Source organism: Pongo abelii, chromosome 19, assembly GCF_028885655.2.
Source record: "Pongo abelii isolate AG06213 chromosome 19, NHGRI_mPonAbe1-v2.0_pri, whole genome shotgun sequence".
Lineage (NCBI taxonomy): Eukaryota > Metazoa > Chordata > Mammalia > Primates > Hominidae > Pongo > Pongo abelii.
Window position 1 is genome coordinate 83,208,558 of NC_072004.2, and position 24,720 is coordinate 83,233,277.

A 24,720-nucleotide genomic window follows, 5' to 3' on the forward strand; every position below is an offset into this window, starting at 1 on the left:
ATCAAGTGGCAAAAAACTAGATTTACAAGAGGAAAGAGGCGCATTGTTCAAAATGGAGATTGCATTGTTGCAGTTTGCAGGCCACACTCGCTCGCTCTCTCTCTCCCCCCCCAACCCCCTCTTTTTCCTCTTCAAAATTTGTGCCAGTGCAGTGTCTCCACCGGGCAGGATTGAAACTTTGGCAAACATATCCATTGCATTCATTTTTCTCCCCTTGTTTTGGTGTGGTTTTCTGGAATGAAAGAAGCCTCTTGTTTTGCAAACCTCTTTGCATTTCTAATGTGGTTTCTTTCGGATTTTTATTATATATCTGTTACTTAAAAGGGAATTAAGGATTTGGACAGATTGTGGTACACAAACACACACACAAAAAATGCGTTTTCACACCTCTAGCTGTGGTTTTAAAATTGTGTTAAGGAAACGGATCGTTTGGGTTAGTAGGGGAACCTTATCTGGTCCTGTGTGTTTGTTTTTATTCTTCGAGTGCTAATGGGCCCGTGCAACAGTTGCTGTTAAATGGCTGATTAAAAAGCAAAGCAGAAAGCCAAACAAGAGCCAACCAAATTTGGTTATTCATCCGATTCGGAATTATTTTGGTTAAATCAAAAATAAAAGTACAAAACCGCAGGAACGCGCGTCTTAACTCATTTGATCGCGTTGCCTTGCTTGGGAAATGCAGTTTCGTGTCACCTGTTGCAGAAGATATGTAGTTGATCATCTAGACATAATTGCCGAAGATGAACTTTTGGAACAACTTCTAAGTCACACAGCATCATTATCAGATTTATTACACAACGACTTTTTCTTTTCACTCTATTTCTGAGGAAAAAGCCCTCCCGAAATCCGTAATGAATTTCTCCATGGTAACCCCTCTTATGTTTTCTCACAGAAAGTTTCTCTAGGCTGGTGCTGAGATGCATTTTGTTAAACACCCCCGGCCCACCGCAAAAGGCTGCTTTGTACGTAGTTGCAATTTACTAAATTGTGAAATTAACATAACCAAAGCAACAACCGGCAAGACTTTTCCTTTATAATTTTGCAAATCTGGATTAATTAAATTAGAATCTGGTTTTAGAAGCCTTTAAAAAATAAAGTTTATGAGAAAATATTTGTGAGGAAAAAAGACCTTTTTTTCCTTGAAGTAAGGTGTGTCATGTCTTTCTCAGAGAGACTAGGGTAGTAGAAGTGGTTAACTTGAAAAGTTTGATTTTAATAAATGCTTAAGTACTTATTGGAGAAGTAGGGTAGTATTAAGCCAAATGTAAACCCACATAGGTTATCCTAACATAACTGAAAAAGGGTAATTTCTTTTGCCCAATGGTCAGAATCGTTGCCAGTCTTGTCCGGGGCAGGCTGTCTGGTGAATGAAGGGAATGAATCAAGTGTCAGGTATTTATGTCTTATGTGTAGAAAGGACTACATGTAAATCCTTGCCAACTTCATTTTACTACTTTTTTTTTTTTTTGAGAGGGAGTCTTGCTCTGTCACCCAGGCTGGAGTGCAGTGTCCCGATCTCGGCTCACTGCAACCTCCGTCTTCCAGACTCAAGCGATTCTCCTGCCTCAGCCTCCCGAGCAGCTGGGATTACAGGTGCCCACCAGCACACCCGGCTAATTTTTGTATTTTTAGTAGAGATGGGGTTTCACCATGTTGGCCAGGCTGGTCTCGAACTCCTGACCTCGTGATCCGCCCACCTCGGCCTCCCAAAGTGCTGGGACTACAGGTGTGAGCCACCGTGCGCAGCCTAGTACGTCTTTTATAATAATAATTTTTACCTTAAATCACATGTTGGTCTTCTTTGTACCCAGAGCCGGTAATTGAAACATGGAGACTGAATTGCATACACCCCTGGAGGAAGTTTTTTCTGGTTAAACAGAGCTGAGACATTTTGGCAGGGCAGTTCAGCTAACTTTAAGTCCTATTCGAAGGCATGGCAAATAATATTTAAGATTGATGGGTGTGCATATGCTGATTTAAATTACAATTTGTAGCTAGGTGTTCTTTAAGAAAAATGTGTTTACTTTTGATACTTTTGTGACATTTTGTTTTTCTTTTTATGAGAAGGAGTTTTGCTCTTGCTGCCCAGGCTGGAGTGCAATGGCACAATCTTGGCTCACTGCAACCTCCGCCTCCTGGGTTCAAGCAGTTCTCTTGCCTCAGCCTCCCAAGTAGCTGGGATTACAGGCATGCACCAGCACACCCAGCTAATTTTGTATTTTTAGTAAAGACGGGGTTTCTCTGTGTTGGTCAGGCTGGTCTTGAACTCCCAACCTCAGTTGATCTGCCTGCCTCGGCCTCCCAAAGTGCTGGGATTACAGGCATGAGCTACGGTGCCTGGCCTGACATTTTGTTTTTCTTAATGACACTTGTAGCCTACCATGTGTCTAGTTGTCTTATCTTTATATGAAATTATTAACTCCTTAGAGATAAGTATTGAGCTTATTCCCCTTGCAGCTTCTGTAACAGTGTTTTGCACATAGCAGGTGCTCATCAAAGATTGGTTGGATAAATTATTTTTAGTAGATGAGAACTGTAATAGATGAAGTTTTGATAATTCTACAGTGGGTGTCATAACCCCTAAATACTTTGGATTTAGGAAACTAAAAATTGGTCTAATTGTTTTTTGTTTTTTTTGGGTGTTGTTGTTTTTTCTAATTGGGTTTTGATGGACAATTTGATCAGTGAATGTTTTTCTTTTTTTTCTGTGAACATTTTTCATTGCAAGGGTTACTTTGTTTTTGAGTTGCTATTTCATATTGCTTGCCAGGCATTTTCCTTTATTGGCTGTGATGTTAATTTGGATGTTTTACCTTTTGCAACACATTATTTTTTAAGATTATGGTAAAATGGATGTAACTCTTTTTTCCTTATCTCTTCTAAAAAAAAAAAAAACGGGATAAATGTGCAGAACGTGCAGGTTTGTTGCATAGGTATATGTGTGTCATGGTGGCTTGCTGCACTTACCTACCAGCCCTCTTAAGTTTCCTCCCCTCGCCCCCCACCCCCCATATGACATTTTGAGTTCTAAACTTTTAAAACATGCCCACTTGCCTGGAATGAGTAACAACGCATGACAGTGAGTTGATTAGGCTAAGTACCAGTGTCATTGGTTTTATAGTCTGTACTTCCTGGAGGAAGGCTGTCAGGTAAATGTGTAGATAGAAGAAAAAAAGTTTTAGAACTGGTTTAAGATATCCGAATAACACACAAAGAAGTATGATTGATGAGTTTGAATCCTGTTGTACTGTGAAGGCTGAAAGAGGAATTTATTGGTAATTTAGAGTAATTTGATTAATTTTTACAGTTTACAGGGTTGGTTTAAGTACTGACGTGACATTCCTAACATAAGAAATAGCTCACTCCTAATACAAGAAATAACTCAGTATTTTGTAGGTAATGTAACTTAATGCAAAGACATTAGTTGACATTACTAAAGTCATGAAAGGTTTATTCATTGAAGATTGTTTTCCTTTTATGGAAAAAATATAAGGATGGCAACTTTTTAGTATAAAATTGAAATCACCTAGTTTTGTTTAAGCTAAAGGCGTATGGCTGAATAATGCTTTAACTCATTTTTACTTTTTAAATTTAGAATTACTTCAGCCTATAGGTTTTATGACATTGCCAATATACTGAGAAGGATTGTATAGGAAGTGTTTTCAATAGGCATTTGGTAAGGTTCTGACAGCACTTTGAAATTAAGCATTTGCTAATTTTAAGAAATTATATTTAAAACAGAATGGTTCTTGTGTTGCAGTCTCAGTCTTGTGTGAGACTTCTGAGAATACTTACCTGGAATTTTAAAACTTGGAACCTCTGATAAATTCGTAAAACAAAAACCCTGGTGTTACCCTGGGAGAGTTAGTGATTTATGTCCTCTAAGGATTGTGACATTGGAGATCAGTGGCAGAGATGCCATGAATGAACCATAGATTCAAATTCAAGCAGAATTTGTCACTGGTTTGACAATATTATTCCTACCAGTGTCAACTTAATATCTTTTCAGTATAATTTCTGATTGTGGCATGTGAGGTACGAAGTGCAGTGGGCATTTTAAGGAGGGCGAGATAATATACCCCATTTAAGGGGATTGATGTGGGCATACACTTCCTGGATGGGCATGTGGAGAGTAAGGAAAGGCAGATTGAAGGAGGGAGGGAAAGGGAGCGGGAGGGAGCAGCAGGCACTGATAGTAAAGTGTGGGCAGTCTCAAGTAACTCGGTTTAGCAAGAGCCTGAGTGTGTGAATAGGAAATAAACCAAAGCTCCTTTGTATGCTGTGTTGGGTAGTACCTAGAGGATCAGGCTATAGCAACTGTACTTTCCCCCTTTTCTGTAGAATAGGGATTGGGCTGGATCGTGATCCTCAGCCCTTTTTCACTCCTGAGCACCCAGAGGAGTTATGTTGTATTCCCAGCAGCACCATGCACAAACATGAAACAGAACCATATCAAATCACAGAGATGCTGTTGAACCACTGGTGTAGCTGTTTCTCCCAAATTGAGAGAATTACTGGGGAAATGGCCTGAAGCTCTCTCTCTTTCAAATCTATTTCAAATCTGTTTAATTTTGGGTATTGGGATGATCGGAAGATCTTGAAAGAGTGGGGTATGATTTCAGAGGGATGCCACGAAGTATAGCTTAGATTCTCTTCTGCAGGATGGATTGACAAGGACGAGATAGCTGGTGGGTTTTGTAGCCCTGGATGGAAAATCAGTCCAGGAGGTACTTTAGAGTTCTTCAGGCCTTGACACATAGATGTGTAGAGAGAGGAATGCATTACATATGCCTCCCTAAGAATGGTAGCACTTTCAGTAACAATGGGGAGGTCAAGATTATAAGGGAGATAATGACATCTGTTTTCAGGTATCAGCACCTCAAGAGGTTAAACATGAGAATTAAACAAAATGAGAGCCAAAAGGGTTATGAAAAAGTTGGGCAATATGATTTGTGAGTAGTAGAGAGGTGTGTCCTAGGTATGCATTAATAAATAGTCTTGCACACAGTTCGTGCTTTTCTATTCTGCTCACCCACGGGTGTGTTTGGAAGTTTGTATTGAAACATGTATCACAGGACTGGGGATGTTAAGACCAGGAACTCTGGTCTCTTCTGTTGGGTCCTCCTTTCCTCTCTCCTCAAGACCCTGTGTCTTCCCTTTGACTAAAGACCCTTAATGGTGGAGACATGGGGGTGAGAGAGTGGTAGTCATGGTGGGCAAGTAGTAACCTGGGTGACACAGGAGCAAATCCTAGCTGATGCCCTTTTCCCTTCCTGCTCCTTAGCCAGGCTGGAATCCCTCTTCCTGGGAGGTCTTCCCTGAGTCCTGTTTTGCACCTTGGTCTTCCTTCTCTTTGAGTGCCTGCTTACAGTGGTTATGATCTCAGCACTAGCTTAATGCAGACACTGATTATTCTAATTTTATTTATTTATTTATGAGACAGAGTCTCACTCTGTCACCCAGGCTGGAGTGCAGTGGCATAATCTTGGTTCACTGCAACCTCCACCTCCCGGGTTCAAGCGATTCTCCTGCTTCAGCCTCCCGAGTAGCTGGGACTACAGGCGCCTGCCACCGCGCCCGTCTAATTTTTGTATTTTTAGTAGAGACAGGGTTTCACCATATTGGCCAGGCTGGTCTCAAACTCCTGACCTTGTGATCCGCCCACCTCGGCCTCCCAAAGTGCTGGGATTACAGGCATGAGCTGCCATACTCAGCCTCTAATTTTTTTCATGCTTTTGGTTTTTTAAAATGATAAGCCTCAGGAGGCAGCATGTTTCTTAATTTAAAAAAAAAAAAAAAACACTTATACATCAAAATGCACTTTAAAAGATCGAAGGTGACCATATAGAAATAATTAAAATGCACGTAGTTAAATATAATTATAATGTTTTAATTGTTTTGTCTGCTGGTATATATCTAAAATTTTTATGTTTTTCTAGATAGTAAGTTATATTCAAATATTTTGTGATTGTCACATTTTAAAAATAGTGACAGTAATAGCTAACATTTATTGGACATCTTCTGAATTGCTGAATGATTTTCAAGCAATATTTATGAAAATTCAGTTTTTAAAAGGTAACAGCTTTATGGAGATATAATTTATATACTGTAAAATGTACCCTTGTAAAGTATATAATTTAGTGGTTTTTTTAGTATATTAACAGAGTTGTGCAACCATTAACACTACCTAATTCCAGCACGTTTTTATGCCCCCGCAAAAGAAGCCCGTACCTATAGCATCACTCTCTGTTCTTCACCTCCCTCCTGCTCATCCCTGGCAGCCACTAATCTACTGTGATTCTCTGTTGATTTGCCTCTTTTTTTTTTTTGAGGCAGAGTCTCGCTCTGTCACCTGGGCTGGAGTGGAGTGGCGGGATCTCAGCTCACTGCAACCTCCACCTCCCGGGTTCAAGCGATTCTCCTGCCTCAGCCTCCCAAGTAGCTGGGATTACAGGCACCTGCCACCGTGCCCGGCTAATTTTTTGTATTTTTTTTTTTTTTTTTAGTAGAGACAGGGTTTTACTATGTTGGCCAGGCCGGTCTCGAACTCCAGACCTTGTGATCCACTCTCCTCAGCCTCCCAAAGTGCTGGGATTGCAGGCGTGAGCCACTGCGCCCGGCCTGATTTGCCTCTTATGGACATTTCTTATAAAGTGGAATCATATAGTATAATATATGGCTTCTGTCATTTAGCCTAATGTTTTCAAGGTTTATGCATATCTTAACATGTATCAGTACTATATTTGAATAACACTTCATTGTATGGCTATACCACCTTTTTTTTTTTTTTTTTTTTTTTTTTTAATGGAGACAGGGTCTTGCAATGTTGCCCAGGCTGACCTCAAACTCCTGGGCTCAGGCAATCTTCCTGCCTCAGCCTTCCAGCCTCCAGAGTGGCTAGGTTTACAGGCACACACCTCTGTGTCCAGAGACCATGTTTTGCTTATCCATTTCTTAAGTTCATGGACATTTGAACGGTTTCCACTTTTTGGCCATTAGGAATAATGCTGCTGAGCACATTCGTGTACGTTTTTATCTATACGTATGTTTTCATTTCTCTTGGGTATATAACTAGGATTATTTGCTGGATTATTGCAAATTCAGTTTTAATTTCTTTCTTTCTTTTTTTTTTTTTTTTTTTTTTGAGACAGAGTCCCTTGTAGCCCAGGCTGGAGTGCAGTGGCATGATCTTGGCTCGCTGCAACCTCTGCCTTCTGGGTTCAAGCGATTCTTCTGTCTCAGCCTCCTGAGTAGCTGGGACTACAGGTGTGCGCCACCATGCCTGGCTAATTTTTATATTTTTGGTATAAGAGGGTTTCACCATGTTGGCCTTGCTTGTCTTGAACTTCTGATCTCAAGTGATCCACCCGCCTTGGCCTCCCAAAGTGCTGGGATTACAGGTGTGAGCCACCGTGCCTGGAAAAAAGTAATTCAGGAGTTAGAATGAATCCTTAGTGATAGATTGGTTAGGCTGGGATGTGGTGAATGGGAGAAAAGGATTCAAGGATGAACTGACTTCTGAATCTCCCTTATTTTTCTTTTCCTTATTCACTCCTTATTTCTTCTCTTCATCTCGAATGGATCTAGTAATACTGATTTCTTTGTAGTTCTCACACACCTAACTCCTAGTCACCCATCCATCACCTTCTCCAGCCTGCCTTCTCTGATCACCATTCCCTTTACCCCCAGGTGGGGCTAAGTTCCTTTGTTTCCCACCCATGTAACCTCCAGGACCATGTGCATTAATTGTTTTAGTTTCCAAATATTTGGGAATTTTTTAGTTATCTTTCTGTTACTGATTTCTAATTTAATTTCATTTTGTTCAGAGAGTATACTTTGTATGACTTTAATTTTATAAAACATTTTTAGAGGTTTGTTTTGCACCCCAAAATTTTGTCAGTCTAAGTGAATTTTCCATATGTACTTGAAAAGAATTTTGTATTCTGCTCTTGTTGGGTGGAATATTGCATAAATGTCAATTAGGTCAAGTTGGTTGATAGTGTTATTAAGATCTGTCTTTCTGCTTGTTCTGTTGATTACTGAGAGAAGTCTTGAAGTCTACAGCTATTGTGAGGGATTTGTCTGTTTCTCCTTGAAGTTCTAGCAATCTTCATGTATTTCGAGGCTTTGTATTCATGTATTTTGAGGCTCCTTCCTAAAGTCCATAAACCTTTAGGAAGGATTATTTTGTCCTCTTAATTATTTAACCCCTTTATCTATATCTTTGTCTGTTAAGACATGGAACTGAAATGGGCTTTTAGTATCTGGCCCTTTTTTAATTACAACCTACTTTGGGCAGGAACAGTCTCATTCAGTCTCTGTAGTGCCTGGTTCAATCTCTTGAATGCGGTAGGCAGCACAAGTAATTGTGGAACCGAATGATGAGTCAAAGAAAGCCTGTGGATTCTTTTCACGCTCTATACTGTCGAGTAGGGTAGCCACTAGCCACATGTGGAGAGTTAAATTAATTAAAACTAGGTAGGCCAGGCGTGGTGGCTCATACCTGTAGTCCCAATACTTTGGGAGGCTGAGGTGGGAAGATCACTTAAGGTAGCAGTTGAAGACTAGCCTGAGCAACATAGTAAGACACCGTCTTTACAAAAGAATTAAAATAGTTGGGCATAGGATGGCGTGCCTGTAGTCCTACCTAATTGGGAGGCTGAGGTGGGAGGATTGCTTGAGCCCAGGAGTTTGAGGCCCTAGTCAGCTATGGACCATGCCACCACACTCCAGCCTGGGTGACAGTGAGAACCCATCTCTTAAAAAGAAAATTTAAGTAAAATGAAAACTTAGTTTCTCCTGTGGCATTAGCTGTTATACATTCATTTCATTTCAAGTGCTCTGTGGCCACGTGTATTGCACCACACAAATGTAGAGCATTTGGGGCATTTCATATCATTGCAGAAAGTTCTCATTGTAGTCAGTTTGCCTCTGTTAGACCAGAGGGAATTTACCAAACATCTCTTTTTCTCTAGCCTTTTATTTGCCCTAAATCCTGCACAGCTTGGGTAGCCCCAGCACTCTGGCTGAGTGAGGTCCTCCTTTGTGGAGACTCTGGGCCCAGCATTATTTGTGTATGTGATGGTATTGCATTTCTGCAATAAGATTTGGGGTCATGAGTGAGATGACTTTCCATCATTTGTTGTTCTTGGTGGTAGGGTGAAGAGGAAGTTAAAGTGATTAGAAAATCTGCCACAGTCCTGGTAAATTTTTTTTTTTTTTTTTTTTTGAGGCGGAGTCTCACTCTGTCGCCCAGGCTGGAGTGCGGTGGCGCGATCTCGGCTCACTGCAAGCTCTGCCTCCTGGGTTCACGCCATTCTCCTGCCTCAGCCTCCCAAGTAGCTGGGACTACAGGCACCTGCCACTGTGCCTGGCTAATTTTTTGTAATTTTAGTAGAGACGGGGTTTCACCATGTTAGCCAGGATGGTCTTGATATCCTGACCTTGTAACCTGCCCACCTCAGCCTCCCAAAGTGCTGGGATTACAGGCGTGAGCCACCGTGCCCGGCCCAGTCCTGGTAAAATTAAGCTAAAAGTTATGTATATAGGCCAGAAGAGAAGGAAGGATTAGGATTCAGAGACTTTTGGTTGAGAAATTAAGTTTCATAATTCAGAGAATTTCAGTGTTATAAAAGTGTAAAAGCTGATATGCAAACTGAATTGTGAGATGTTAGTATGTCCTAGTGTGTCTGGGTTCTCCTGTATAAAACCTTTCTCAGGAGTCACTGGCCAAATTATTTATCTGTGGAACCCCCTGAGATTTGCTAAGAAAGTTAGACTTCTTTCTACTCATGGATATGTTCTGTAATTCACACACTTGGGAAATGGCATGGCCATGTGATTCATACCAAATGGCAATGTTCAGTAGGTGCAGTTTATATATTTTACTAGAAATATGGCTTCTTGCTCGATTTCAGTATGTTCATAGTGCCTCTTTTGAGGTCTGTGTATAGTATATAGTATATTCTATTTATGGAAGTTAAGTATTTCAGAAATGCATGTATTAATCTGTGTGGAATTTCTCTTGTCCTTTTTCCTTTCTAATTCTTGCATAGATACTTGTCTCAAGAGATGGTCCAACATTTAAAATAGTGAATGACATCTTAGCCCATCCTAAAACGATCTTTTCTAAAGGTTTATGAACTTATTAACGAGCCTCAAAATACATGAGGACTGATAAAACTCCAAGGAGAAACAGACAAATCCTTAACAATATCGTAGACTTCACTCTTCTCACAGTAATCAAGAGAACAAGTAGACAGAAAGAAAGTGCAGTTTTCCCTGTTTTTGTAGACATCAAAATTATTTCACACACTTCTTAAAGTCTTATTCAGTAAGTTACTCATTTCTCCACCTTATGACTGTACTGTGCTTTCAAAGTGCTGTGCAAAGAGTAAAAAGTTTTAAAGTGGTTTTACTGTAATTTCAGATACATATTTGAACTTTTGAGTCTGAATTATCCAGGTGAAATGCATTGGATTTCTGATCCTGTGTAAACTTGGAAGATTACCTTCTTCCAGGTATATTGGTTTTCCTTAATTGCCTTAATAGCATGAGTTGTGAATCTTCTCTGTATCTCAGAAGGAACCTAACAATGGAGATTGTTTAAGGCAAGGGTCACAAATTTACATGCTCAGGTTAGGAGCCTCTGTAAGGTAAAGACATGAAGTGCCCCCCTCTTTATTAATACATAACTGCATTTGCTGATAATATTGATTTGCCTTAAAAAACTAGTCCTATTGAGAATTCAGGCTTTTTTTGCTTTTACAGACAGTGCTGTCCTGAATGTGCTAGAGATGTACCTTTGGTCTCTTAAGCTGGTGTTTCTGTAGGGTAGATTCCTAGGAGTGGGATTGGATTGTTGCGTTATAGTGTGTGCCATTTAAAAGTCTGGACCAGATTATACTCTCAACATCTGTTTTTAAACCTTCCCTAGTCTGTGCTTATGTGTTTTTGTTTTTTTTTTTTGGGGGATGGAGTCTCGCTCTGTCGCCCAGGCTGGAGTGCAGTGGCATGATCTCGGCTCACTGCAACCTCCACCTCCCTGGTCCAAGCAGTTCCCCTGCCTCAGCCTCCTGAGTAGCTGTGATTAAAGGCGCATGCCACAACGCCTGGCTAATTTTTTTGTATTTTTAGTAGAGATGGGGTTTCACCATGTTGGCCAGACTCATCTGGAACTGCTGACCTCAGGCAATCTGCCCACCTTGGCCTCCCAAAGTGCTGGGATTACAGGCGTGAGCCACCGTGCCCGGCCTATGTGGTTTTAAATTAACTTTCTAGAATCTGCTAAGGTTTACTCAGACCTTTAGCAGGTGTTCTTGGATACTGACTAGGCCCAGAGTCCTCTTCTCATCAATTTATTGGCAAATACACTCACTTGCGATGTGATAGGAGACCCTGAGTTTTACCTCCCAAACTGCAGGATGTCTGTTTTGAGAGTTTCCTGGCCAAGTGGTGGAAAGTACCATGGAAAAGGAGTTCTTCATTGCTTCTTACTTAACTTGAGTTTGGACCATAGAGAAGTCATTCTTGTGTGGACCTCAGTTTACTCACCTGTACAGTATAGGATGGACTACATGATCTAATGGTCAGGGGATTGGCAGACTTGTTCTTAGGTTACCAATTAGTAGATATTTCAGGTTTTGCAGGCCGTCTGGCTCTGTCACAGCTGCTCAGCTCTGCCCTCATAGCAGGAAAGCAGCCATAGACAATAAGTAAACAAATGAGCATGGCTGCTTTCTAATAAAACTTTATTTACAAAAACAGGCTGTGGCTGGCCATAGTTTATTCACCCTGTTTTTGAGCTCTTGACATTCATTAGTCTGTGATTTCGATAATTAGTTTAGGAAAAAGCTTTGAGTTTTACAAATAATGCTTCTGAAAATCTAGTAAAACCTTTAAATTTTATTTTTGCTTCTTCTCTTTATCAGAAAAGTAATGTAGAACATTTAGAAAACCCAGAACATTAATATTTTGGTTCCTCTCATTAGGTAACCATCTTTGTGTAAACATGTGTACGTACATACTTTTTTTTTGAGCTGGAGTATCGCTCTGTCACCCAAGCTGGAGTGCAGTGGCACAGTCTTGGCTCACTGCAACCTCCACTTCTTCAGGTGATTCTCTTGCCTCAGCCTCCCGAGTAGCTGGGACTACAGGCGCTCGCCGCCATGCCTGGCTAATTTTTTGTATTTTTTTAGTAGAGACGAGGTTTCACCAGCCCAGGCTGGTGTTGAACTCCTGAGCTCAGTCAGTCCTCCCTCCTCGGCTTCCCAAACTGTTGGGATTACAGGTGTGAGCCACCGTGCCCAGCACATGTGTGCATACATACTTTTTACAAAATTGGATGAAGTATAATTCATTTGCTAAATATTTTCACTTATGCCATGAAATCTTATTTTATCTTTGTGTATAAAGATACCTGCTCTGCTGGGGCTTCTAGTTGAAAACTAATGAATTTTAAAAATTAATTTTGTATTTAGCCACCTATTCTTTTTTCTAATTGTTTCTTGTAGCTTTTGCTTTGATTGGAATAATTTTATTCTAGGAATAAAGTTGTGTCATCTGCAAAAATGAATCATATGTACACATCTGATTTTCTTATATTTATATCTCCTTTTTCTCTTCAAATTATATTGCCCTCTACCATTGATGGGAACCTGGGTAATTAAAAAAAAAGGAAAAAAAAGAAACAAATTGCATTGCGTACCACCTCCAAAACAATGTTAAATGTTAGTTATAACAATAGGCATCTTAGTATGCTTTCCAAATTTAATGGAACTGATGCGAATATTTCATGGTTAACTGTTGGTTTGAGACCTTCAATATGTTGAATGTATTCACCTGTTTCTCTTTTTTTTTCCTGTTTTATTATTATTATTTTTTAAATCAGCTATGGCTATTGTATTTTGTCACATGCCATCTTAGCATCTTTTAAGATGATCATATAGTTTTTCTCCTGCATGCTACATATTAATTACAGTGGTGTATATTCATAGAATTATATTAGATCTTATAATATTGATCCACCCTTACATTCCTGCAGCAAACCTCTCTTGATCCTATTTTTTCATGTACTGTTTGACTTTTAAAAAGGTATTTTAATTTTTAAATAGTTTATACATGTACAGTGCGTAATGTATTTGAGATTCATCTGTGTTGTTGTGTGTATCAGTAGTTTCTTTATTGCTGAGTAGCAGTCCCTTATATGAGTGTATCACAGTGCATTTATCCGTTCAATAGTTGGATATTTCAGTTATCTCTAGTTTTTGGCAACTATGAATAAAGCTGTCCTAAACGTTTCCATAATGGTTTTGTATGAACACAATACTTGTTTCTCTTGAGTAAATACCTAGGAGTATGATTTCTGGGTTGTATGTTTATGAGAAACTGCCAAAACTGTTTTCCAAAGTAGCTGTACCATGTTGCCTTCTTACCTGCAAATGTATGAAGAGTTCCGGTTGCCCTGTATCCTCCCTAGCACTTGATATTGTCAGTTTTTGTTGTTTTTTTTTTTTAAGACACCTTAATAGGTATATAGTGATATCTCCTTCTGGTTTTAATTTGCTTGTCCCTAATGACAAATGGTTCTGAGCCTCCTTTTATGTGCATCTTTTTATTTGCCATCTGTATACCATTTTTTATGGAAAAATACTGAATTTTTTTTTTTTTTTTGAGATAGGGTCTTGCTCTGTTGCCCAGGCTGGAGAGCAGTGGCGCAGTCACCACTCACTGCAGCCTCCACCTCCTAGCCTCAAGCCATCCTCCCACCTCTCAGCTTCCCCAGTAGCTGGGATTTCAAGTACGCACCTCCACAGTTGGCTAATTTTTTATTTTTATTTGTAGAGATAGGGTTTCATTATGTTGCCCAGACTGATTTCAAGCTCTTGGGCTCAAGCAATCCACCTGCCTCGGCCTCTCAAGGTGCTGAGATTACAGGCATGAGCTGCCATGCCTGGCCAAGATACCAAAATCTTTATTTAAGATGTTTAATTGGGTTGCTGCTGCTCCTCTTGTTGTTGTTGTTGTTGTTGTTGCTGCTGCTGCTCCTCCGCCTCCTCCTTCCCCTCCTCCCCCTCTTCCCCCTCTTCCCCCTCTCCTTCTCCTCCTTCTATTTTTTTAGACAGACTTTCGCTCTTTCACCCATGCTGGAGTGCAGTGGCATGATCTTGGCTCACTGGAGCCTGTCATTCCCTGCCTATCCAAGGCTCAAGGTGATTCTCCCACTTCAGCCTCCCAAGTAGTTGGGACCACAGGCACATGCCACCACACCTGGCTAATTTTTGTATTTTTAGTAGAGATGGGGTTTCACTATGTTGCCCAGGCTGGTCTTGAACTCCTGAGCTCAAGCAGTCCGCCTGTCTCAGCCTCCCAAAGTGCTGGAATTACAGGCATGAGCCACCATGCCCGGCCAATTTCTTATTATTGAGTAGTAAGAGTTCTTTATATATTTTGGATATAAGTGCTTTGTTAGGCTGTGTGATGTACATATATTTTCTCTCCATCTGTGCCTTGTGTTTCATTCTCTTAACAGTGTCTTTTTCCCAGAGCATAAGTTTTAAATTTTGATAAAGTCTAATTTACCACTTTTTTTCACTTTTTTTCTTGTAGACATTTGGGGTTCGTCTAACAACTCTGCCTAATCCAGAGCTTGCCAGACTTTTTTTGTAAAAGGTCAGATAGTAAGGCCAGGCACTATGGCTTATGCCTGTAATCCCAGCACTTCGGGAGGCCAAGGCAGGCAGATCACCTGAGGTTGGGAGTTCGAGACTAGCCTGACCAACATGGTGAAACCCCGTCTTTACTAAAAATACAAAAAATTAGCCGGTCGTGGTGGTACATGCCTGTAATCCCAGCTACTCGGGAGGCTGAGGCAGGAGAATGGCTTGAACCCAGGAGGCGGAGGTTGTGGTGAGTCGAGATCGCGCCATTGCACTCCACCCTGGGCAACAAGAGCGAAAATCTGTCTCAAAATAAATAAATAAAAAATAAATACCACTATTTAATACTAATATAAAATTATTTTATATTAGCAATAATATAATACTTTTTTTGACTAGTGATAAAATGACATATCTTTTTCTGCCCTTTTGCTTTTAATCTATGTATCATGATATTCATCTATTTTTTAATTTGTGAAAATAAAGATGGGGTTTTGCCATGTTGCCCAGGCTGGTCTTGAATTCCTGGGCTCAAGCAGTCCACCCACCTCACCCTCCCAAAATGCTGAGATTACAGGCGTGAGCCACCATACCTGGCCATATCATTATAATTTGAAATGGTTTCTTGTTTGTTTTTCTTTTAAATTTAATCTGACAGCCTCTTTTAATTGATGTGTTTTGGACCATTTACATTTAATATGATTGATAATGATTGGATTTAGGTTTCTTATTTTATTATTTGTTTTCTGATTATCTCTTTTTTGGGGGGTTTCTTCTGTTTCTTTTTTCTGCCTACTTTTGGATTAATTGAATTTTTTTAGTGTTTTATTAATTGGCTTTTGGTTATATCTGTGCTATGTTTTTGCTGTAGGAATTACAAAATATATACCTAAACTGTCTACTTAGAGTTAGCATCTTACCTCTAAATAAAATGTAAAATAAAACGTAAAAGTATTGCAACCATACAGGTTTCTTTATTCTAGCGCCCCTCTTTTATGTTATAATTGTACATATGTGTGTATGTATGTGTGTGTATATATCTTTATACACCTTCAATCTATGTAGATATATATAGATATGTATCCACATACACTTTCAGTGTATATCTATATGCATACATTGTCTATATACATAGACATCTGTCTACATACATGGAAAGGTATGTATCTACATACATGGAAAGATATGTATCTACATACATATACAATGCATGCATGATACCTTTGGCCACTACATCCTTCTTAAATTTCCTGTTGCAACTCATGACTCAATTTCCTTGACCAGTTACTCCTCTTTCAGACATCCCTCTTACATGTGATAGTCCTCAGCATTTAGTTTCCCCAACTTTCCCCTAATTATCAGTTGACTCAGTTACCGCCAAAATATCAATGACTTCTAGATCCATTTTTCTTCTCAGACCTCTCTTCTAAACTCCAGTTATGTATTTCCAACTTCCTATGCTGTCCCAGATAAACTCCACATTGTAGAAAATAAAAAGAAAGGAGTTATAAAAGTTTAGGTTCAAAGCAAAATTTAGAAACTCACAAAGGAGACAAAGATTTTGTGATGACAAAGGCTGTGGTCCACAATGAAAATACAAAATATGTTTCTATAAAACATATATGTGATAGAGTCGGTCCCCAACTTTAAGCCTTCCAGTAATTCATGTAACTGTAGAACATCTTTAAAGTACTGAGAGAAATGTCAATCCAGAATTCTGTATCCAGCAAAAATACTCTTTAACAATTAAGGCCAAAAAAAAAAAAAAAAAGACATTTAGGATGAAGAAAATCTAAGAGAATGTGTTGCCAAAAGTTCTGCTCTAAAATAAATGTAAAAGAAGGTCTTTAGGCCAAAGGAAATACTAGAACTTCAGAGATAAAGAGCAACAGAAATGGTATCTGGGAAAAAGTAAAAACACAAACAGTTGTTTCTTAAGCTCTTTAAAATATCTATAGTGGTTGAAAGCAAAAGTTATAACACTGGTGAGACTTTCAATGTGTGTAGATGTATATGTAGATACATATATCTATATACATGTAGATGTATGTAGATATATACCTATATCTCTACATACATGTAAATATATATCTACATATACAGATAAATACATATAGATATGTAGACATAGATACATATAGATATATATCTACGTGAGATTGAGTCTAGCTTTATCGCCCAGGCTGGAGTGCAGTGGTGTGATGTTGGCTAATTTTTGTATTTTTAGTAGAGACAGGGTTTCACCATTTTGGTCACACTGGTCTCGAGCTCCTGACCTCAAGTGATCTACCCTCCTTAGCCTCTCAAAGTGCTGGGATTATAGGCATACCCAGCCTTACGTGAGACTTTGAATGTATGTAGATATATATCTAGATATATATATGTATAAATATCTGTGTATATCTAGATATACATACAGAAAAGCTTAGTTAATGTCTCTGTAGCACCTTTACTATAGAGCAGTTCTATCACCTTTGGGGGTGAGGGTGGTCTTTTGTGATAATGAAATTTTTAAATTGTCTGGAGCAGTTGTCTTTTTTATGAGATGCAGTTTTGCTCTTGTTGCCCAGGCTGGAGTGCAATGGCACAATTGTGGCTCACTGCAACCTCCGCCTCCTGGGTTCAAGCGATTCTCCTGCCTCAGCCTCCTGAGTAGCTGAGATTAGAGGCATGTGCCACCACGCCCGGCTAATTTATTATTATTAGTAGAGATGGGGTTTCACCATGTTGGTCAGGCTGGTCTCAAACTCTTGACCTCACGTGATCCACCCACCTCAGCCTCCCAAAGTGCTGGGATTACACGTGTGAGCCACTGTGCCCGGCCCCTGCCTTTTTTTTTTTTTTTTTTTTTTTTTTTAAGATGGAGTCTCACTCTGTCACCCAGGCTGGAGTGCAGTGGCATGATCTCAGCTCACTGCAACCTCCACCTCCCAGGTTCAGGTGAGTCTTGTGCCTCAGCCTCCGGAGTAGCTGAGACTACAGGCATGCACCACCATGTCTGGCTAATTTTTTTTTTTTTTTTTTTTTTTTGAGATGGAGTCTCCCTCTGTCGCCCAGGCTGGAGTGCGGTGGCACAATCTCGGCTCACTGCAAGTTCCGCCTCCCGGGTTCACGCCATTCTCCTGCCTCAGCCTCCCGAGTAGCTGGGACTACAGGCGCCCGCCACCACGCCCGGCTAATTTTTTGTATTTGTAGTAGAGACGGGGTTTCACCGTGTTAGCCAGGATGGTCTCGATCTCCTGACCTCGTGATCCACCCACCTCAGCCTCCCAAAGTGCTGGGATTATAGGCGTGAGCCACCACGCCCGGCTAATTTTTTTTTTTTTTTTTTTTTTTTTTTTTTTTTTACTAGAGACGGAGTTTCACCATGTTGCCCAGGCTGGACTTAAACTCCTGAGCTCAGGCAATCTACCCATCTCGGCCTCCCAAAGTAGTAGGATTGCAGGCGTGAACCACTGTGTCCAGTCTGTTGCTTTATAGTATGTCTCGCCATTTGGATTTATCTGATTTTTTAATTTTATTTATTTTTTTTGAGACGGAGTTTCACTCTCGTTGCCCAGGCTGGAGTGCAATGGCACAATCTCGGCTCACTGCAACCTCCGCCTCCCAGGTTCAAGCAATTCTCCTGCCTCAGCCTCCCTAGGAGCTGGGATTACAGGCATGTGCCACCACTCCTGGCCAATTTTGTATTTTTAGTAGAGACAGCGTTTCATCATGTTGGTCAGGCTGGTCATGAACTTCCAACCTCAAGTAATCCGTCCGCCTCAGCCTCCCAAAGTGCTGGAATTACAGGCATGAGCCACTGTGCCCAGCCTATCTGATTGTTTTTTACGTGCATAGATTGAGTTTAGATACTTGCAGTAGGAATGCTGTATAAGTGCACATCTCCTCCTCAGCACATCTCATCAGGAGGTACACCATCAATTTGTTCCATTATTGATAAGTTTGATCACTTGGTAAAGGGGACATGTGCTAGAATTATCCCTGTAAAGGTATCTTTCACCTTTGAAAGTCGTATTTATCTGTAAGGTGATTCTTTGAGAATATATCTATTGCCCAACAACCTTTCACCCAATAGTTTTAGGATCTATTGATGATTCTTGCTTGAATCAATTACACCGGTGATTGCAAATGGTGACTTCTCTGTTTCTATCATTTCTTCGTTCATTATCTGGCATTTGAAGACATCTCCCTTTCTTCCTGTCTCCCTTTGGAGTCTTACTGAAGAGTGGGCTCGAGTTCTTTTTTTTATTCATTGTGAAAAACAAGAGACCAGGTGCTTCACGCTTGTAATCCTAGCACTTTGGGAGGCCCGAGGTGAGAGGATTGTGTGAGCCCAGGAGTTCAAGACCAGCCTGGGCAATATAGGGAGACCCCATCTTGACAGAAAATTTAAAAATCAGTTGGGCATGGTGGTGCATGTCATTAATTTTTAATTATTGGGACATAATTTAATTTTGTCCCAGCTACTCAGGAGGCTGAGGTGGGAGGATCTCTTGAGCCCAGGAGGCGAGGCTGCAGTGAGATGTGATAGCACCACTGTACTCTATCTAGCCTGAGCGACAGCAAGATTCTGTCTCAAAAAATATATATTTTATTTTATATATATTTATAACTATATATCTATATAAATGTATATAATAAAAAAGAAAAACAGGGGATCTTTATGTTGTAGGGTTTGAGCCACATTTTAGGAATGTTTACCAAACTATCCTAGAGCCATACTTCTTGGGGAAAAAACCAAAGAGATATGTGAAAGCTATTTTTATCTTTCAAAGGCTAAAAGACATTAAATGAGTTCTTAAACTTTTTCGAAGCCAAAATTTTTCTTTGTCCTGTTTTTCTACTGAAGCAAAATTTTTTCTTGAATATATGATAACATTCACTAGTGGTTGATGAACATTGTATTTGGTGGCAATCTTCTGTAAATAAATCTTTCAAATATAAAAGAAGTTCTCCCATTAAAATAATTATAAAATAGTCCAAACATTCAGAAAAGTTTTAAAAATATAGGCTGGGCATGGTGGCTCACACCTGTAATTCCTACACTTTTGGAGGCTGAGGTAGGAGGATCACTTGAGCCCAGCAATTTTAGAGCAGCCTGGGCAACATAGAGGATACTGAATGTATTTTAGCTTTGTATTGATAACCCACTGGGTTATTTGAACTTCAGTTATTGTGTGGTAGTCCCTAGATGTATTTCTAGACCAAGGCTGTCCAATAGAACTTTTTGTGATGTTGGAAATATTCTGTGTGTGTACTGTCCTGTATGGTAGCCACGAGACACATGGCTATTAAGTAAGCACCTGAAATTTTTGTTCAGGTCTCATACTTTATAACATTGTCACTTCACTGATTTGTCTCCTTTATCTGTCATTTCTCCCACCTGCACAATAGGCACTTGTTATTTCTCAAATTCCCTTTCACTGAGAGGTCAAGTCAGATGGTTTTTAACAATATGGGAGGAAGTCTAATATAGTAGTAAAGACCATAGCTTAGGACTTGTGTGGGTTTGTTTGTTTGTTTGGAGACAGGGTCCCTGTCGCCTAGGGTGGAGTGCAGTGGTACAGTCTGGGCTTACTGCAACCTCTGCCCTTTGGGTTCAAGCAATTCTAGTGCCTCAGCTTCTGGAGTAGCTGGGATTACAGGCACACGTCACCACACCCAGCTAATTTTTGTTATTTTAGTAGAGACAGAGTTCGCCATGTTGGCCAGGCTGGTCCTGAACTCCGGACCTCAAGTGATCCACCCGCCTTGGCCTCCCAAAGTGCTGGAATTACAGGCATGAGCCACCAAGCCCAGCTGGACTTGTGGGTTTGTTGTTGTTTTTTGTTTTATTTGGGACCTGTGTTGGTTGTAACTCTTAGTGGTACTGGCTGTGACCTTGGACAAGTCATTTAGCCTATAAACATCTTTGAAAGGAAGTAATAATGGTATCTATTTTATGGAGTTGATCTGAGGATAAAAATAAGATAATGCACTTTAAAATGCTTACTTAGCACAATGTCTGGCAAATAGAAAGCACTCTATAGGCCAGGCTTGTTAGCTCACACCTGTAATCCCAGCACTTTGGGAGGCCGAGGTGGGTGGATCACCTGAGGTCAGGAGTTCGAGACCAGCCTGGCCAACATGGTGAAACCCCATCTCTACTAAAAATAATAAATTAGCTGGGCGTGGTGGCACATGCTTGTAATTCCAGCTACTTGGGAGGCTGAGGCAGAAGAATAGCATGAACCGGGGAGGCGGAGCTTGCAGTGAGCAGAGGTTGTGCCACTGCACTCCAGCATGGGTGACAGAGCGAGACTCCGTCTAAAAAAAAAAAAAAAAAAAAAATGGCCGGGTGTGCTGGTGGGCGCCTGTAATCCCAGTTGCTTGGGAGTGAGGCAGGAGAACGGCTTGAACCCGGGAGGCAGAGCTTGCAGTGAGCCTAGATTGCGCCACTGCACTCCAGCCTGGGCGACAGAGCGAGACTCCATCTCAAAAAAAAAAAAAAAAAAAAAGAAAGCACTCTATAAAAGCTAGCTGCTGATTTTTATATTATTACTGACACAGAAGATAGGGATTGGGGGCAAATGGAATGTACTCGAAGTGCATAACCTTGTTCAGTAATAATGTTAATACTAGATTGGGACACTATTCCACATGAAAAGGTGAGTCCTTGTTACATTTGACAAATAAGTTTTATAATTTTTAAAATATTTCAATGCATCACAGATTATTTCTTCTTGATGTGCCAGTCATGGTTTATATATATGTAACAGTAGATTAAATAATTAGATTTTATTAGTTCTGGAGTATTAACTTCGGCTGGAAATGAACTTCCCCCTTCTCTATACCAATACCGAGTGAGGCCACTTTCTCTCAGATACCAATTAGAAATAAGGGGACAATGTTACATTTTTTCCTTCTAGAAACACACATTATATAGAGTTGTCTTTTGAGGTCTAGAAGTCTGAAAACACTGTAAATTCTTTTTTTTTTTTTTTAATTCAATAAATGTAGGGGTCAACTCTAAAAAATCGACAGTGGTTTCTGGGATTTAATCTTGGCATGACTTTACCCCTGCATCTCTGCCCTCGGCAGGTAGTTTTGTTTATGGGTGTCATTGGTTGAACAAATATTTTTTTAGTTGCTACAATAACTAAAACATGATCTGTCCTCTAAAGGAGTCAACAAATGAGCCAGGGGGCATGAGTAATTGCCTGTAATATAATTGTGCTCACGCTGTCATGGAGGACCGTACAAAGTGTCAGAAGCACAGCGCCTGGAGGCACAGCAAAGGGTAGTAGAGGTGACATTTGAGCCCGGCCTTGAAAATTGTTTAGGATTTCTCAGAATTTCAGCGAAGTAAGGCAATTTCTGTCTAAAATATATAGGCAAACTTTTTTTAAAAATTAAAAATATGAGAAATTAATTAAATAACAGATAATGACTACAATGCATATTTAAAAACCAAGGCATGATGAGTGCTGTTGACCAGTTCATCCGAACAGTTCAGAGAAGAGAACATCCATGTAGATCCCTCTTGTGTTACAGAATACAAAGGAGCGGAAAATTTTGCCTCAATAACTGCCAGGTCATTCTAATTAGAATACCTATACATTGTAACATAATTCCTCCATTGAGGTAATAACCGATCAGGTGGTCCAGAGTTTGCCATTCAGTCAGGGAATTCACTCCCTTAACCTAGACTGTGCTGGAAATTCATTGACAAATTTTGTTCTTTGATTCTCCATTTTTCTTCAGAATTCATGCAGACCACTTGACTTCCTTAGCATTTTCATTTGTGGGCATATATTAATGTCTTTGGTTAAGCTTCAGCTTCCCTTTGCATCAATCCTGTTGTAATTGTGCCTCCTGAGGCATCTTTTTGCTTCCCTTGCATGAGTTTCCAAAACCCTTTCTGCTTGGTAAGGGGAGTATCCATTTTCTTTAAAGCAGTGGTTTCCAAACTGGCCTGCACATCAGAATTATTTGGGGAGAAGGATAAAAATACAGATTACTGAGCTTCACCTGGGGTTCTGTGAATTTGGGTTGCATTTGAGATTACTTTTAACAATTTACCAGATGATTTTTCCTGCACCTCTGTTTCAGGGCAGCTTTTCAAACTTCAGTGACCATATAAATCACCTGAAGATTGTGAGAAACTGCAGATCCTAATTTAATAGGTCTGGGCTTGGGTCTGAGATTCTGAATTTCTCTCAGACATGATAATGCCAGTCACTTGTCGAGTAGCAAGTTTTTTGTTTTTTATTTTTTGTTTGTTTTTCTAATATTTTCATGACATTCAATGAATAACAAGGTTTGAAGGTAACTTCTGGAATTTCATCTAATGTGTATTAATTTTTACTCATCTGGATCTTAGGGGAAATAACCTATCAGGTTATAGGGAGGTGTTTCTCAGAGTATGGTTTGCCAGAACAGCACAACCTGGGAATTGTTAGAAATGCAAGTTCTCGGCCGGGCGTGATGGCTCACACCTGTAATCCCACAACTTTGGGAGGCTAAGGCGGGTGGATCACTTGAGGTGAGGGGTTTGAGACCAGCCTGGCCAACATGGGGAAACCCCTTCTGTACTAAAAATACAAAGAAAATTAGCCAGGCGTGGTGGTGGGCACCTGTAATCCCAGTTACTCGGGAGGCTGAGGCAGGAGAATCACTTGAACCTGGGTGACAGACGTTGCAGTGAGCTGAGATCGTGCCACTGCAATCCAGCCTGGGCAACAGAGCAAGACTCCATCTCAGAAAAAAAAGAAATGCAGGTTCTCAGACTCTATTCTAGACCTATTGAATCAGTGACATATGCACTCTGAAGTTTGAGAACCACTGTTTTAAGGCTTCTCACTGTAGTCCTGTACTTACATAGAAATCAAAACACATTTCTAATGTCAGATAATGCAAGAATATCATTTTCGTGTGTAAGTGCATGTGCTAGTACTTTCAAAACTACTAATTCTTGTAATAAATCTTTATTTAATAGCCTATTATATGCTAGCCACTACTTAACATTGGCAAACTTAAAAAATCCCTGCCCTTAAGGAGATTATATTCTAGTGGTGATATTAACTACTAGTTCATATATGTATTCATCCGTAAGTAGTATATAAACTGTATTTCCATGGTTTTACACTTTAAAACTTTTCTTTTGCTTCATGGTGTTTTTGTTTGTTTGTTTGTTTTTTGAGACAGAGTCTCGCTCTGTTGCCTAGGCTGGCAGTAGCATGATATCGGCTCACTGCAACCTCCGTCTCCTGGGTTCAAGCGATTCTTCTGCCTCAGCCTCCCAAGTAGCTGGCAGTACAGGTGTGTGCCACCACGCCCAGCTAATTTTTGTATTTTTCTTAGAGACGGGGTTTCACCATATTGGCCAGGCTAGTCCAGAACTCCTGACCTCGTGATCTGCCCACCTCGGCCTCCCAAAGTGCTGGGATTACGGGCATGAGCCACTGTACCCGGCCCTGTGTTTTTGTTTTTAAGATTGATCCATGTTGATATGCATAGCCTTAAATTACTCAAAATTGATCTATAGAATTCTATCCAATGAATAAGCCACAATTTGACTGTTTTCCTGTTGATGGACATTTTGGTTGTTTTCAGCTTGGTTGATTGTTTCTTTGCTTTTATAAACAATATTAAATGCTCTGCATTGTTCTGTGTGGGAAACATGCTAGGGGAGAAGAAAAGACACACACGCAATACCTTTAAGGGTAAACAAGCTTTATCCCACGTAAATGGCAATGCAGATATAATAAGCAAATGATATAATAAGCAAATTGATACAATAAGCAAATTGTAATGGAAAGGGGAGAAGGGAAAAGAGGTATATATATATTTACACTCGCCAGACTATGGAGGATTCATCACCAGACTGGGAAGCAACAGCCTGGGCTCCAGAGTCGACCACTTATCTGTGCACATGCAAGGAGAGGTCTCATGAAGCTTCGGTAGTGTCTGGGACCCTAGCTCTTTTTGTAATGAGTTGTTTGGCATGAGGTCCAGTCACGAGGGGCCTTCGTGACTGGGCTCAAGGAACACAAAAAGGTCAACTTGTTTTTGCGATTTTCTG

The 24,720-nt window shown here is 40.2% G+C and overlaps 1 protein-coding gene across 25 annotated transcripts in view; it reads left to right on the forward strand.

Moving 5' to 3' along the window:
* The window catches only part of BPTF (bromodomain PHD finger transcription factor), a 158,792-nt gene that overhangs the window by 977 nt on the left and 133,095 nt on the right, over nt 1-24,720 (forward strand). The window lies entirely within an intron of this gene.